Genomic DNA, 12,358 nt, shown 5'->3' with positions numbered 1-12,358 from the left:
AGTTCTGGAAAAATAAGGGTAGGTTAAATTGATAGACAGAATATAAGGCAAGAGTAGTTAAGGATAGAAATATAGTTGTACCTTCCTTCCTAGGTTTTAATCTACATAAGAGGTCTGCGAGACGGACTAGAAGCTAGAAGAACCTAACCAGGACCAGTCTCTTCTTGTTTGTTATTTTATCCAATTTCCCCTTCCCCCATGGAAATAGTCTAGAGGCTCATTATAAGGTTGACCTCTGGAATATTGCCGGGTACAAGTAAATGGTAAAAGGTATTCCAAGTTTTAATCGAGTCTGACACATTGTCAGTCCAATTTAAGTACAAATTAAAAATCAAATTCACATCCCACATTTGGTTGTATTTAAGTAATGGAGGTTTATTAAATTTTACTTCCTTCAAATGTCGATCCAAAGGGCAAATCAGAGGATGTTCTTTGATATGTCTATCATCCACTCCTACATGTTCTGCCAGAATTGCTGGTCTGTATGTATTTATAGTCATATATGCTTTCCCTTGAGAAGTTAAGGATGCTAAGAAATTTATGACCAGAGTCACATGGGCTGAAAAGAGATATGTACCACTGTCCCAGCACCTGCAGTGCCAGACCATCCAAGCGAATGTTTACATTTTGGTGGTTCCTGGGCTATAAGATTGATGACTGAACTGAGAAGCCTCTGTTGAAATTTCTTAGTTTTAGCAAGAGCCAGAGTGGGCGTCCTTAAAATGTGATGAATCTATTTCATAATCAGAATTGTTTTCTCCCTGATCAATAAGAAAACTCAAAGACTCTGAGCCAATAAGGAAACACAAAAACCTCATATGTTTCAAAGGAATTAAAGTAGATTTGCCTCCGTTTATAGGAAAACCAAGATTGCAAAGGTTCTGTCTGGAGACAGACCGTTATACTGCCCGATGAGGTAGATCAATTACCGTCCGGTATTAATTCCAAGTCAGAGTCACTTTGAATCTATTGACTTTTGATGTCTGCAAGAAGAGCCCTGTTCCTTCCTGACCTCATCCTTGCAACTTCTGCCACTTTGCTCCTTGGGTTTAAGCGATGGCAGAGGTAATTGCTTTGACCAGCTGGTTGCCAATTGCTCTGCCAGTAGCTTTGTCTCCTTATTGTCTTGTTGCCTTATGGCTTGGTGAGTGCCAGGCAGCCCTTATCCCTTAGTCCGAAAGCTGGAGAGTGGGAGCTCCCCCTCTGATGAGGGGTTCATACTGAGGACAGAGGTAAGTTGTACACTAGGCTGCTGACTGACTGAAAAAGCTGAACGTGGAAGATGTTGGGTGCCGAAATTGCATGAGGAAAATTAAGACGAGTATCCACCCACCCCACAGCCTCGCCATAATATGTCCTGTGGGCCCCCTTCTATGATCAAACTAGGGTGCTACGGGTGAAGGCACTCGTGGCCTCACTGAATGCTGGCGATGGTAGTGGTAAGTAATGGCTAGAAGCAAATTGGGCAACCTGCTAGATGCTGGTGTGAAACTGGTGTGAGGCAGTACAAGGCTTTCAGGGTTTTGCTGAGGGTAGAGAAGGAGACAGTTCCAGGGAGGCACGGGCCACAATCCGCACCAAGGCCTAGCTCAGTCACCTCTGCTGCACCATGTCCTCCCCTGGTGTGGACCCCCCTTTTGAGTCAAGCACAGCTAGAAACTGCCCCGCCAAGGCCTGCAAGTAGCCGACGAGAGCTGCGCCTTTCCATACTGCTCACCTCGCCCCAGCGAGTTCCTTCTTCCTCTCCTCTTGGATACCACCGCCCGCTTGCTTAATAATAATAATAATGCAGACACTTATAGAGGGCGACAACTACCTCAAAGAGAGGTGTCCCGGCTTCTAAAGCGATCAGTAGTGTGTAGATGGCGTACCGAACAGCCACGCTCCCGGCCCAAATTATTCTGCCCTAAAGAACCAGGGGGCATATATCAAGGGGGTTTATCTCCGCTTTTTTTGCTTTAAAAGCCAAGAAAGTGGAGATAAAATGATCTCCCTATTACCTAGCTGTCGCTAACACCAGTTAGCGACAGCTAGTAGGAGATAGCGACCATCTTGGGCCCCACTTTGCATGTCAGTGATATTTATCACTAATGACATGCAAAGTGGGCGTGCCAAGATGTTAGCGACTGGAAACAGTCGCTAACATCGCTATCTCCTATTACCAACTTTTGGAGATATTCGCGCTAAGCGCGAATATCTCCAAAAGCTAACACCTGCCTTGAGCAGTTCTTAGCCATGTTATCCAATGGGAGGTGGATAACATGGCTAAGAGAATTAGCTCGGTAATGCATGAATATCGCTGACTTTTCAGCGATATTCATGCATGGCGGCCGTTTTTTATCGCATTTGCGAATACCAAGGTTTATCTGCGATACAAAATCGCCGCAGCTCAGCTGTACATTTTTGTCTCTAACCAAGCAATAGCGATAATTATTGCTATTGCTTGGTAATATGCCCCCAGGTCTTAACCATTTTTCTAAAAAGGGGTTCTGTATCTATCTTGCGGAAATCATTTGGCAAGGAGTTGCTTAACACACACCATGCAGGTGTAGAGCGGTAGCAGTGGCAGTATCAGGCCCATCCTCTGACCTCTGACTTCTGGTGACTCCTGCAGGGTCTGAGAGACCGGGGTACTTAAGTGAGGCAGAAAGCCAACTGTTGTTCCGTTTCCTGCTGGATTCGTGTCTGGCCGCGGCTACCTCAGCTCGCTGTGCTGTGAGACCACGGCCACTGCTCTCTGTCAAAATGCCTGGAAAGGGGTCCCTATGGCCATTATGGTATTTCCAAATCTACAGACTGAGCAGAGGAATATTTCTAATGTTGTTGCTTTTAACAAGACGAATAATGGATATACTAGAACTTGTATAGGGCGTTATCTGTAGATCTGCTCGGCACTTCCTGGATTTTCATTGTATTTTTACCCAGCTAATTACTAAAGTTCCGCCCCAGTGGGCATTTGCATTTGAAGTACAGAATGCCCTTCAAATGCAAATGCCCACTGGGGGTGCAACTTTAGTATTTAAGAAGGTGTGCTACAATATAGTTGCTGTTTCCACTTTGAACTGGCCTGTGAGCAAGGACTCGTGAGTCCAAAATGCGGACGGCCCCCCTGAATTTGAGGCAAAGTCAGTTGCTGTTTTCATTGCTGTCTCCAATAAAGTGGAATACCTACCAGTGAGTGTGTTTTCATGCGAGGGCAACCTTCATTTTGGATATAAAATACTATAAATACAATGACAGGTCATGCCATACTATCCAATGACAGGTCATACTATACCATACAAAGGCAGGCCATACTCTACCAACTAATACCAGGCAATACCATACTATACCATGCCATAGTATACAATGACATGCCATAACTTACCATAATAAACTCTACAACGATAGTCCATATCATACTACACTACACAATGATAGCCTATACCATATTTATTTATTTAGTTATTTTGAAGGTTTTTTAGAGCGCGGACAAGATCCTTTGCGGATATCAGAGCGTTTTCCAGTGATCAAAGCTGATTATACATAACAAATAGCACACATTATACAGGCAATAATATAAGGGAAAAAACACGCATGGGATAACAGTAAGAATACACAAGAAAAGTTGTAAAGTACAGAAGTATGGGATAACAATACGAATACACAGGAAAAGTGGAAGAGTACATAATAGGAGCATCTCGATTGATTAAAGTCCAGGGCAGGATAAAGTGACTAGGATGAGTAGTTGGACCCTTAAGAAAAGAATGGGATAGTAGAAAAGGTGCTATTGATCTCCAGATTTACTTAGAGTCTAATCAAGTAAATTTTGCCATGACAATCGCTTTTACTTCCTTTTAGAAAGAGACAGTAGAATAATTCAATCTGATTTCTGGGGGAAGAGTATTCCAAATCCTAGGCGCCATCCCAGAGAAGGTTCGTTTATATGTTTTCTTCTTGTTGAATCTTTGTTGAGTCCTTGAGGACCTTGACCCACCAGAGATTGTCAGTTTCTGTGCGAGGTAACTGGGTGCCTTGTGGTGTAAGGCCTTATGTGTCATGCAAGCTATTTTTAAATTAATTCTTGCTTCAAGCGGGAGTCAATTCAAGGATTTTAGATCATGGGAGATGTGGGAACTTCTATTCGCGCCATTGTTGAGTCTTGCTGCAGCGTTTATTGAGGCTCTTAGGGGAGCTGTAATCGCTTTTGGAAGGCCGCATATAGAGGCACTTCCATATTCCACACGAGGGATAACTATAGCTTGTAGAGCCAGCTTGAAGTCGTTGACTCACAGAGAGGGATTCAACTTCCTCAAAGTGTTAATCTGGTAGTTTGCTCCCTTTGTAGCATTGCTAATGTCTTTCTGCATAGTGAGATTGCTGTCCAGAGTTAGTCCCAAGGATTTAGCTGAGTCCACAATAGTTGGTTGAATGTTAAGTGCAGTAAGATGTTGGATTAAGTCTTGCATAAAGGGTATTTTAGGGGGTGGAGCTATAAGGAGGAATTCGGTCTTTAGAGTGTTCAGTTTGAGGTGGTTTTCTGCCAACCATGTTTGGGTGTTCAGGAATATGCTGTTAAGCCGTTTCATGTCTTCTAAGGTATTAATCTTAGCATAAAGTTGGGTATCGTCAGCGTACATATGATATTGCACGGTAGACGCATGTAGAATTTCGGTGAGTGGCTCCATGAACAGGTTAAACAGTGTGGGGGATAATGAGGACCCTCGCGGGACGCCCAGCCTTACTGGTTCTGGATTGGAAAGAGTGTTGTTGATCTTGAATTTTTGTGTTTGGTTATGTAGAAAATAGGTAAACCAGTTTACCACTGATCCTGATAGACGCATCCTAAGTTTGAGAAGATCTATCAGATTCTCGTGTTTGACCGTATCAAAGGCTGACGATAGGTCTAGTAGGATGAGTAGACATGATCCGTTCTGGTCAAGGATTTGTAACGCATCATCAATAATGTAAGTCATGGCTGATTCCGTGCTGTGACCTGCTCTGAAGCCTGATTGGTGATTGTTAAGAAGGTCAAAGTGGTCAATATGTTTAGTCAGTTGGTGGTGTACACATTTTTCAAGTAATTTTGCCAAAGTAGGAATATTGGATACAGGGCAGTAGTTGTTAAGATCCGTGGGGTCAGATGTTGGTTTCTTTAGGATGGGTGAAACCTGTCCGGCTTTGAGGGAGTCTGGAATGCAGCCTTGGTGCAGTGAACTGTTGATGATTTTGGTCCATAGCGGTAGAAGCCACGGGCTTAAGTCTTTAGCAGCGTTAGCGGGGAGCGGATCGATGAGGTAGTTGGAAGCTTTCAGAACATTGAGAATCTTACCCAAAGCCTCTTCAGTATAGGGGTCAAAGGATGACCAGGCTGCTTCGTTCTTAAGGTCTAACTTTGAGGGGATTTGGTGTGGCATAGTTGGTAGTGAAGGGGAGGTTTGCGAATGCAGCAAAGAATATAATAATAGATCATTTAGGAGATCCTTCTTGATGTTGTCAGTCTTCTGATTAAAGAAGGCAGAGAATTGTTCACAGTTGGGTTGCGGTTTGGCTGCGTCTTGTAACCATTGAGGTGTGTCCTTAGATGGAGTTTTAATTAGCTCGAAAAGTTTTTTGGGGCGATTTGTAGCTTGGTCTAGTTGGTGGCTGAAGAAGTCTGCTTTGGGGGCATATGTAGGTAATCCTGATTTTGCGTTTCGGAAAATGCGAATTTTCGCTAATCGCACTTTCCGAATCGCAAAATCGTATGTAGGTAAAATTCTACGAATTTTTTGCGATTCCCAAAAATTTGCAGAATTCTTTTGTGATTACTGGAATTGCGACTCCTTATTAGCGAATTCGCTATTAAGGAAACGCAAAAAACGGGAAAGTGCAATTCAGCTGCAGGATGATGATATCACAACCAGGAAGTGCGAGTCTCCATGCTACACCTAATTGCCTGCACCTGTCCCATTGTCAGTTGCTGGCTGAGAGACAGAGTGGAGGGTGTGTGCTTTTTACTCAGAGCTCAAACTTACCAAAATGGATCCAAATGCTGCTGAAAAAGAAGGTGGAGAAAAGCAGGCTGAAGAAATTTCAGAAAAAGGAAGCAGAAATTTTCTGAAAGGGAGTTAGAGGTCCTACCAGAGGAGGTAAAGCCTCACTTCGTGTGCCTGAAGCAAGGAAGAGGAACATTTGGGGAGAAATCCAGGACAAAGTCAATGCTATTGGTGTTACCCTTAGAACCACCGACGTCCTCCAGAAACGGTGGTATGACATGAGGCAGAGGTCGAAGGAGAGGGTTGCCACGAGATTGGCAGAAGCCAAGACAACTGGAGGCGGAAGCTCCACTACACCAGAGCCGACGCCCATGGAGGAGTTGGTGGAGACAACCCTAAGGCCAGAGGCAGTGACGGGCGTGGCTGACCTGGACAGCTCTGAAGCCAGAGACACAACTGAAGGTAAGATGCATGCCAAAAACACACAATGCATTGCCATCCCACTCAATCCCCAAAACTTGCATGCACAAATAGGAATCCGGTCCATGATTTCAGTAATACCCAGTGAAGCATTTTGGGAAATGTAGTCAAATGTCATGTACATAGAGGCTGATACTCAGACAAAGGTCATGTAGGCAACAGGTCCAAATACAAAATGTAAAGTACCCAAAAAAGGCAAGCAGGCATGTAAATAGTGTCAGTTTAAATCTAATAAATAAAAAAAACCAAAAAAAAACACACAACTCATGTGTGATTATTTTCTTTACAGATGCACCAACTACCCAAGCCACTATTGCACCAGTGGAAGAGTCCAAAAAGGCGCAAAACTGTCCCTGCATTAATCCGAATGCAATCAGGATCCACAGATGCTGAAGATGAGCCACAGGCTGATGTATCGCCTAGGGCTTCTCAGGGTACATCGCAAACCACCACATCAAACATGACTGGCAGTGAAGCCAGACAGAGGGTACGGAAGGACACCAGCAATGCCACTACAATTTCGCAGTCTGTTTTTGCTGGGCTGGAGGGACAAATGCTACAAGTGCATCGCCTGCAAAGTAAAGGCATAGCGTCAATTAAACAACAACTGGCACAGCACAATAGGCACATGTCTGAGGTGAGAGTCGGCATCATACAAATTGCAACAACAATTGAGGCACATTTGAATGAAGCTAGAGCTGCTAGCCAGGCCCAGCGCAGGGAGCAATGATGCCTAACAACACAGCTAGACCAATTTGCCCGGGCTGTGAGCCGACAATCCACATCGATAGCCATGCTTTGCAGTAGAACAGTCAGCATGCAAAATGCAATGACATACTGCTGTCAGGATGTTGCCAGGAGCCTGGTGCAGGTGACACATTCTCTTGATCAGCTACGTGCAGCTGTAACTGGGGGCATTGTTACGCCAGGTAGCATTGACACAGATGGGCAATCGAGCCATAGTACACCTACTCCACCAATACCAGCTGAAAGGCGTAGGAGTGGGCGCCAGGAAAGAGGTGTGTAGCACTACACTGAAAACACAGACCAGGGTGACGGTGCAGCATCAGGGCGTTCACGCCGTAAATGAGGCAACAAGATGCACAATTGAATGTTGTGAAGCAACACATCCCATGAGGACTTTAGTAAATGACATATTGGCACTGTGTGGAAAAAAACAGGTGCAAGTTTGTGAGTTACACTCACATTGTTTGATATTACTACTCCTGCAATTAAGGAAATAAATTTAGTTTCTTAAAAACAACATTAAGCATTGTGGTGTATTCTCTTACCTAAAAGTAATTTTGTGTGATGTCATCACGTCGCATGCGCCCAGAAGCTGCCCCAGCTCCTCCTGCACGCCTCAGTTGGGGGGCTTGTCCCTCCTCATCTGATGTGTCGGAGTCAGTCAGTTCCACGGGGGTGCCCTTCTTGATGGCAATGTTGTGGAGAATAGCGCAGGCCACCACTATTTTGCAGCATGTTTCTGGACTGTACTGAAGAGTGCCTCCACTCTTGTGGATGCATCGGAACCGGCTCTTGAGTATCCCAAATGTCCTCTAAATAGTGGCTCTTGTGGATCTGTGGGCGTTGTTGTATCTCCGCTCTGCTGCATTGGTAGGATTGAGGTACGGAGTGAGAATGAACTCACGCACAGCATAAGCACTGTCTCCTACATGGGAGTAGGAAAAATATGTTTAATGAGATGCTGCAAGTTTAAAAAATTCCTACTAATGTTTGTGTGTGCCATGAAATTACCTAGCAGGTATCCCTCTCCAAATTCTCAATTAGTTAGTCTGCGGTGTAAGGCACAGTGTCTGAAGATGAAGGAATCATGGGTGCTTCCTGGGAATTTTGAAACAATATCGGTAATGAGATGTTTTGCATTGCACACTACCTGGATGTTGATTGAATGGTAAGATTTTCTGTTCCTGAAAACATACTCATTGTGGGATGGGGGGGAGAGTGCGACATGTGTCCCGTCTACACAGCCAATCACGTGTGGGAATTGGGCAATTTGATAAAAATCAAGTTTTGTCTGATCAAGTTCCTGCTTTGTGTTAGGAAATTTAATGTGGACATGGATCCTCTACATCATGGCATTGAGGAAAGCATGGAAGAAACGCGAGTGTGTGCTCTGGGACACCCCTCCCGCTGTGGCAATTACCCCCTGGATACTCCCTGACGATAGGAGGCGCAGTGAGCACAACACCTGAATGTGTGGGGGAATGGTGTGGGCCCTGTGTGTGGGGTGCTGAAGCATGGGTGTGAGCTCCTCTATCAACTCCAGAATACTTCTCTGGATGCAGCCTGTAGTGCACATGGATGTCCTCCACAGTGCGTTGGATGAGGGTGATGCGTGCTCTGTAAATCCTCTCCTGGCGTCTCCATCTCTCTTCATCCTCACGAATACGCAGCCTCCTGGCTATAACATAGAGCCCAGCGATTGAGATAAAACACAGATGCATCATGGGCCACTTTATATAGGTTGCACCTGGTTACCACCTGGCCAGAGTTGGTGGTAATTGTGAAATTCAAATTGCGATTTTCGTGAAATCGCAATTTGCAAATTTTTGCTACATATGATTTTGCGAATTTGCATTTTGGGTGACGGTATTTTTAATTTTCGCAATTACTGATACGCAGATTTGCGAATTCGCATATTTTTTCGCAAAATATTTTTTCACAATTTTGCTAATCGCAAATTTTGCAATTAGCAATTTTGCATGGAACTTTTCTTACCTGCATACCATTTCACAGATTTGCATTCGCAAACGCAGAAATTCGCAGAATTTCAGCGTTTGCGATTCGCAAATGGCTACCTACATATGCCCCTTGGTGCGCTTGATCTTTTTGTAATAGGCATGTCTCTTTTTCCTTAGTAACTTGAGGTGATTAGTAGACGGGACTGATCTCCAGTTATGTTCAAAAGCTCTGAGAGATCGTCTGTCTTCATTAAGTAGGCCATTGTATCAAGGATTTGAGGGGCATATTAGCAAGCTGAAATATCGCCGTTGTTTCGGCGAATTGTGCCGAGAAAGCGGCGATACTTCCAGCGCCCTATTAACAAGGGCATGCTAACGCCTGCCTCAAGCCCACTTTGCATGTCAGCGAGAAACATCGCTAATGACATGCAAAGTGGGCGTTCCCACGTTCAACCACATGTAAAATGTGGTTGGAGGTGGGAACACCCTATTACCAAGGCAGGCGTTGGGAGAAGAAGATCTGCGATAAACTCGTTTATCGCAGGTCTCCCAACGCCTGCTCTGACCAGGTGTTAAGGCATTGATAACATGGGGTGTGGATCATAACGCTGAATCCACCCCCCCCATATTGTCAAGGCACACATTAGCGCGTGAAAACAACGTTTGTTTTCATGCGCTAATGTTCCATATCGCCGACTATCGCTGGATTTAATTTCGCCTACGTGTTGCGCATTGATAATTATGCGCTAACACGGCGAAACAATTCGGCGATAGCCAGCGATATGGAAATGTGCGATGTGCGTTATATAACGCACATCTAGATAATATGCCCCTGAGTCTTTAGTGGAAACTTTCTTTAGTTGAAGAGGGGCTACCTCATTAATTTTCGAGGTCATAGAGTTGAGGTAGTGGTTGGTGAGATCATGGACGCCTGAGGTGCCATCAGGTGGCAAAAGAAGGTTGTAGCTTGAAGAAAGGTAGTGTGTTTGGGTTGAGTCGTTTCAGGTCTCTTTTCCAAATCGCTGGTTTTGTGGACTGAACTGAGTTAAATGTTACTGTTTCCTTGATGAAGAAGGTGACAATATGGTGATCAGACCAGTCGCAGGGTTGTATCAACTCCCACTGAATGACGTCACTTTTGGAGATTATTAGATCCAAGGTTGATCCTTTCTTATGTGTAGGGCTATTGCAAGTTTGGGTAAGGGCTAGATCATCCAGGAAGTTTTTGAGGCTGTTGACGGCTGCGTCGTTGTTGTCATTCCAGTGGAGATTGAAATCGCCAAGGAATATTTGGGTATTTTATCGTCTGTTGTTAGTTGAAAGCATATGCATGAGGTGTTTAGAGAATATGAGGTTGTCACCTGGTGGATGATAGATGATGTGAAGTGAGCAAGCTGGTGTGCCGTTGCTGCTAATGTCTAGGCAGAAGTATTAGCAAAAGAGGAAGACCGGGATGTGGCTCTATTTGCAGTGATGTTACTACGATGTATAAAGGCAATACCTCCCCTTATCTTATCGATTCTGTCCAATCTGATGATGTCGTAGTTCGGGGAAACTAGAATGTCAATAAGTGGGGTGGAGGATTCCGTTAGCTAGGTTTCGGTTAACATTAGCAGGACTAGTTCCTGTGAGATGATGAGGTCAGCTATATCCGCAGCATGTCTAGAGACAAGCAAAGAATGGCCATACCCTACCATAATAAACTCTCAATGATAGACCATACTATACAATGACAGCCTATACCATACAATACAATGACCAAACTTACCATACCATATTATATATACAGTATATTATATTATTTAAATTGTGTATGTGGTCTTCGCTATGTCGGAAGTACAAAACTTCCAGTGCAAGCACGCATTCTACAACATCTGCGAGCCACTGTTAATTCAGACCAAACTTATCCTGTCGCCAGACACGTCAAATCAGAACATGGCAATAATTTGAATGTACTCTCTTATTTTGTCATTGACAGTGTCCCCATTAACAAAAGAGGTGGAAATAGAGACAAATTGTTGCGGCAGTTGGAAACTCGCTATATTTTAGAACTTGACACTAAGAACCCGCATGGACTGAACATGTGTGAGGACATGTATCACTATCTATGAGCTATGGACTGTACATCAATATTTCGCTATTAGCTTCTTTGATGAAACTGCCTGAGTAATTGGTTGTAAAATGTAATATAATGTAATGCTGATTCTCTCTCTGACGAGCATTTATTTGTATGTTCCCGGCTGGGAACATTTTTGTATTTGAACTGCAATTGCACTTTATTCACCTTTCGCACATTTTGCACTTAAGCACTTTTTCAAAAAGGTCAGAAACAAAACTGTAAATTTGGTCAAATAGTTGGAAAGTTTAATTATATATATGAGATAGTTCTGTTATGCTATAAATATTGTTGCATTTACGCAGGTAGTTTACACATATTGATTGCAAGGGAATGTTATGTTTTTAATATTTAGCATAATATTTATGGTTTTAAACATTTACTTTTGAAATTTAATTAAGATTAATTCAAAGTACATTGCACTCTTAATATCCGATAGAAATCAAATGTTGGATATATAGGCATATATTATGTGTATTTAAACAGTTACTATCCCAAAAAATTGTTACATGGACTCTCTGAACACAGAGTAACCTTCAGTGAGTCTGTTTTCCTTATCCATTACTATGTAAAATGACCATGTGACCTATCTGAAAAGTACGGTGATTGGTAGTGGTATATTTAAATTGTTTGCACTAAATAACGCTTTCATCTGGTGAGCAAGGCGACAGGATCGCCGAAACGCGTCGGATCGCGGCACCCTTGACACTGCATTCAACATGATAAAATAAAAAAGAATTTTGCTGCAGAAATTACCGGAGTGGTGTCCGTTTCTCTGCCTGGCTGTGCTGTTTGTTCGGTGCTCCAGGGAGCGTTACACGCACAGTATATTATATATACACAATGACAGCACATGCATACTATACAATGATATGCCATATCATATTGCACAATGACAGGCCATTCTATAACATAGCATACCATAGAACAACGGGCATACCTTACTATACATTTACAGGCCACACCATACTATACTATACAATAAGAGGCCATATCATATCATTCCATACCATATTACTCAATGACAGGCCATACCATACTATACAATGACAGGCTTTTCCCATAGCATACCATAAACTGACGGCCATACCATACTATAC

General features: G+C 43.5%; 2 long non-coding RNA genes across 3 annotated transcripts in view; one reads left to right on the top strand and one right to left on the bottom strand.

Moving 5' to 3' along the window:
• The window catches only part of LOC144784384 (uncharacterized), a 623,310-nt gene that overhangs the window by 351,298 nt on the left and 259,654 nt on the right, over nucleotides 1–12,358 (top strand). Inside the window, exon 5 of one of the 2 annotated variants that reach the window (XR_013601653.1) lies at nucleotides 11,121–12,002. The exons of the other annotated variant lie outside the window; for it this stretch is intronic. This is a non-coding gene — a long non-coding RNA (uncharacterized LOC144784384). Of the gene's footprint in view, nucleotides 1–11,120; nucleotides 12,003–12,358 lie in introns of those variants that run through there. 2 annotated transcript variants of the gene reach the window in all.
• LOC144784519 (uncharacterized) overlaps nucleotides 1–12,358 on the bottom strand; it is a 182,797-nt gene that overhangs the window by 107,467 nt on the left and 62,972 nt on the right. The window lies entirely within an intron of this gene.

Source organism: Lissotriton helveticus, chromosome 1_1 (genome assembly GCF_964261635.1).
Source record: "Lissotriton helveticus chromosome 1_1, aLisHel1.1, whole genome shotgun sequence".
Classification (NCBI taxonomy): domain Eukaryota; kingdom Metazoa; phylum Chordata; class Amphibia; order Caudata; family Salamandridae; genus Lissotriton; species Lissotriton helveticus.
Note: the sequence above shows the minus strand (reverse complement) of the source record. Positions and strands in the feature narration are given on the sequence as shown.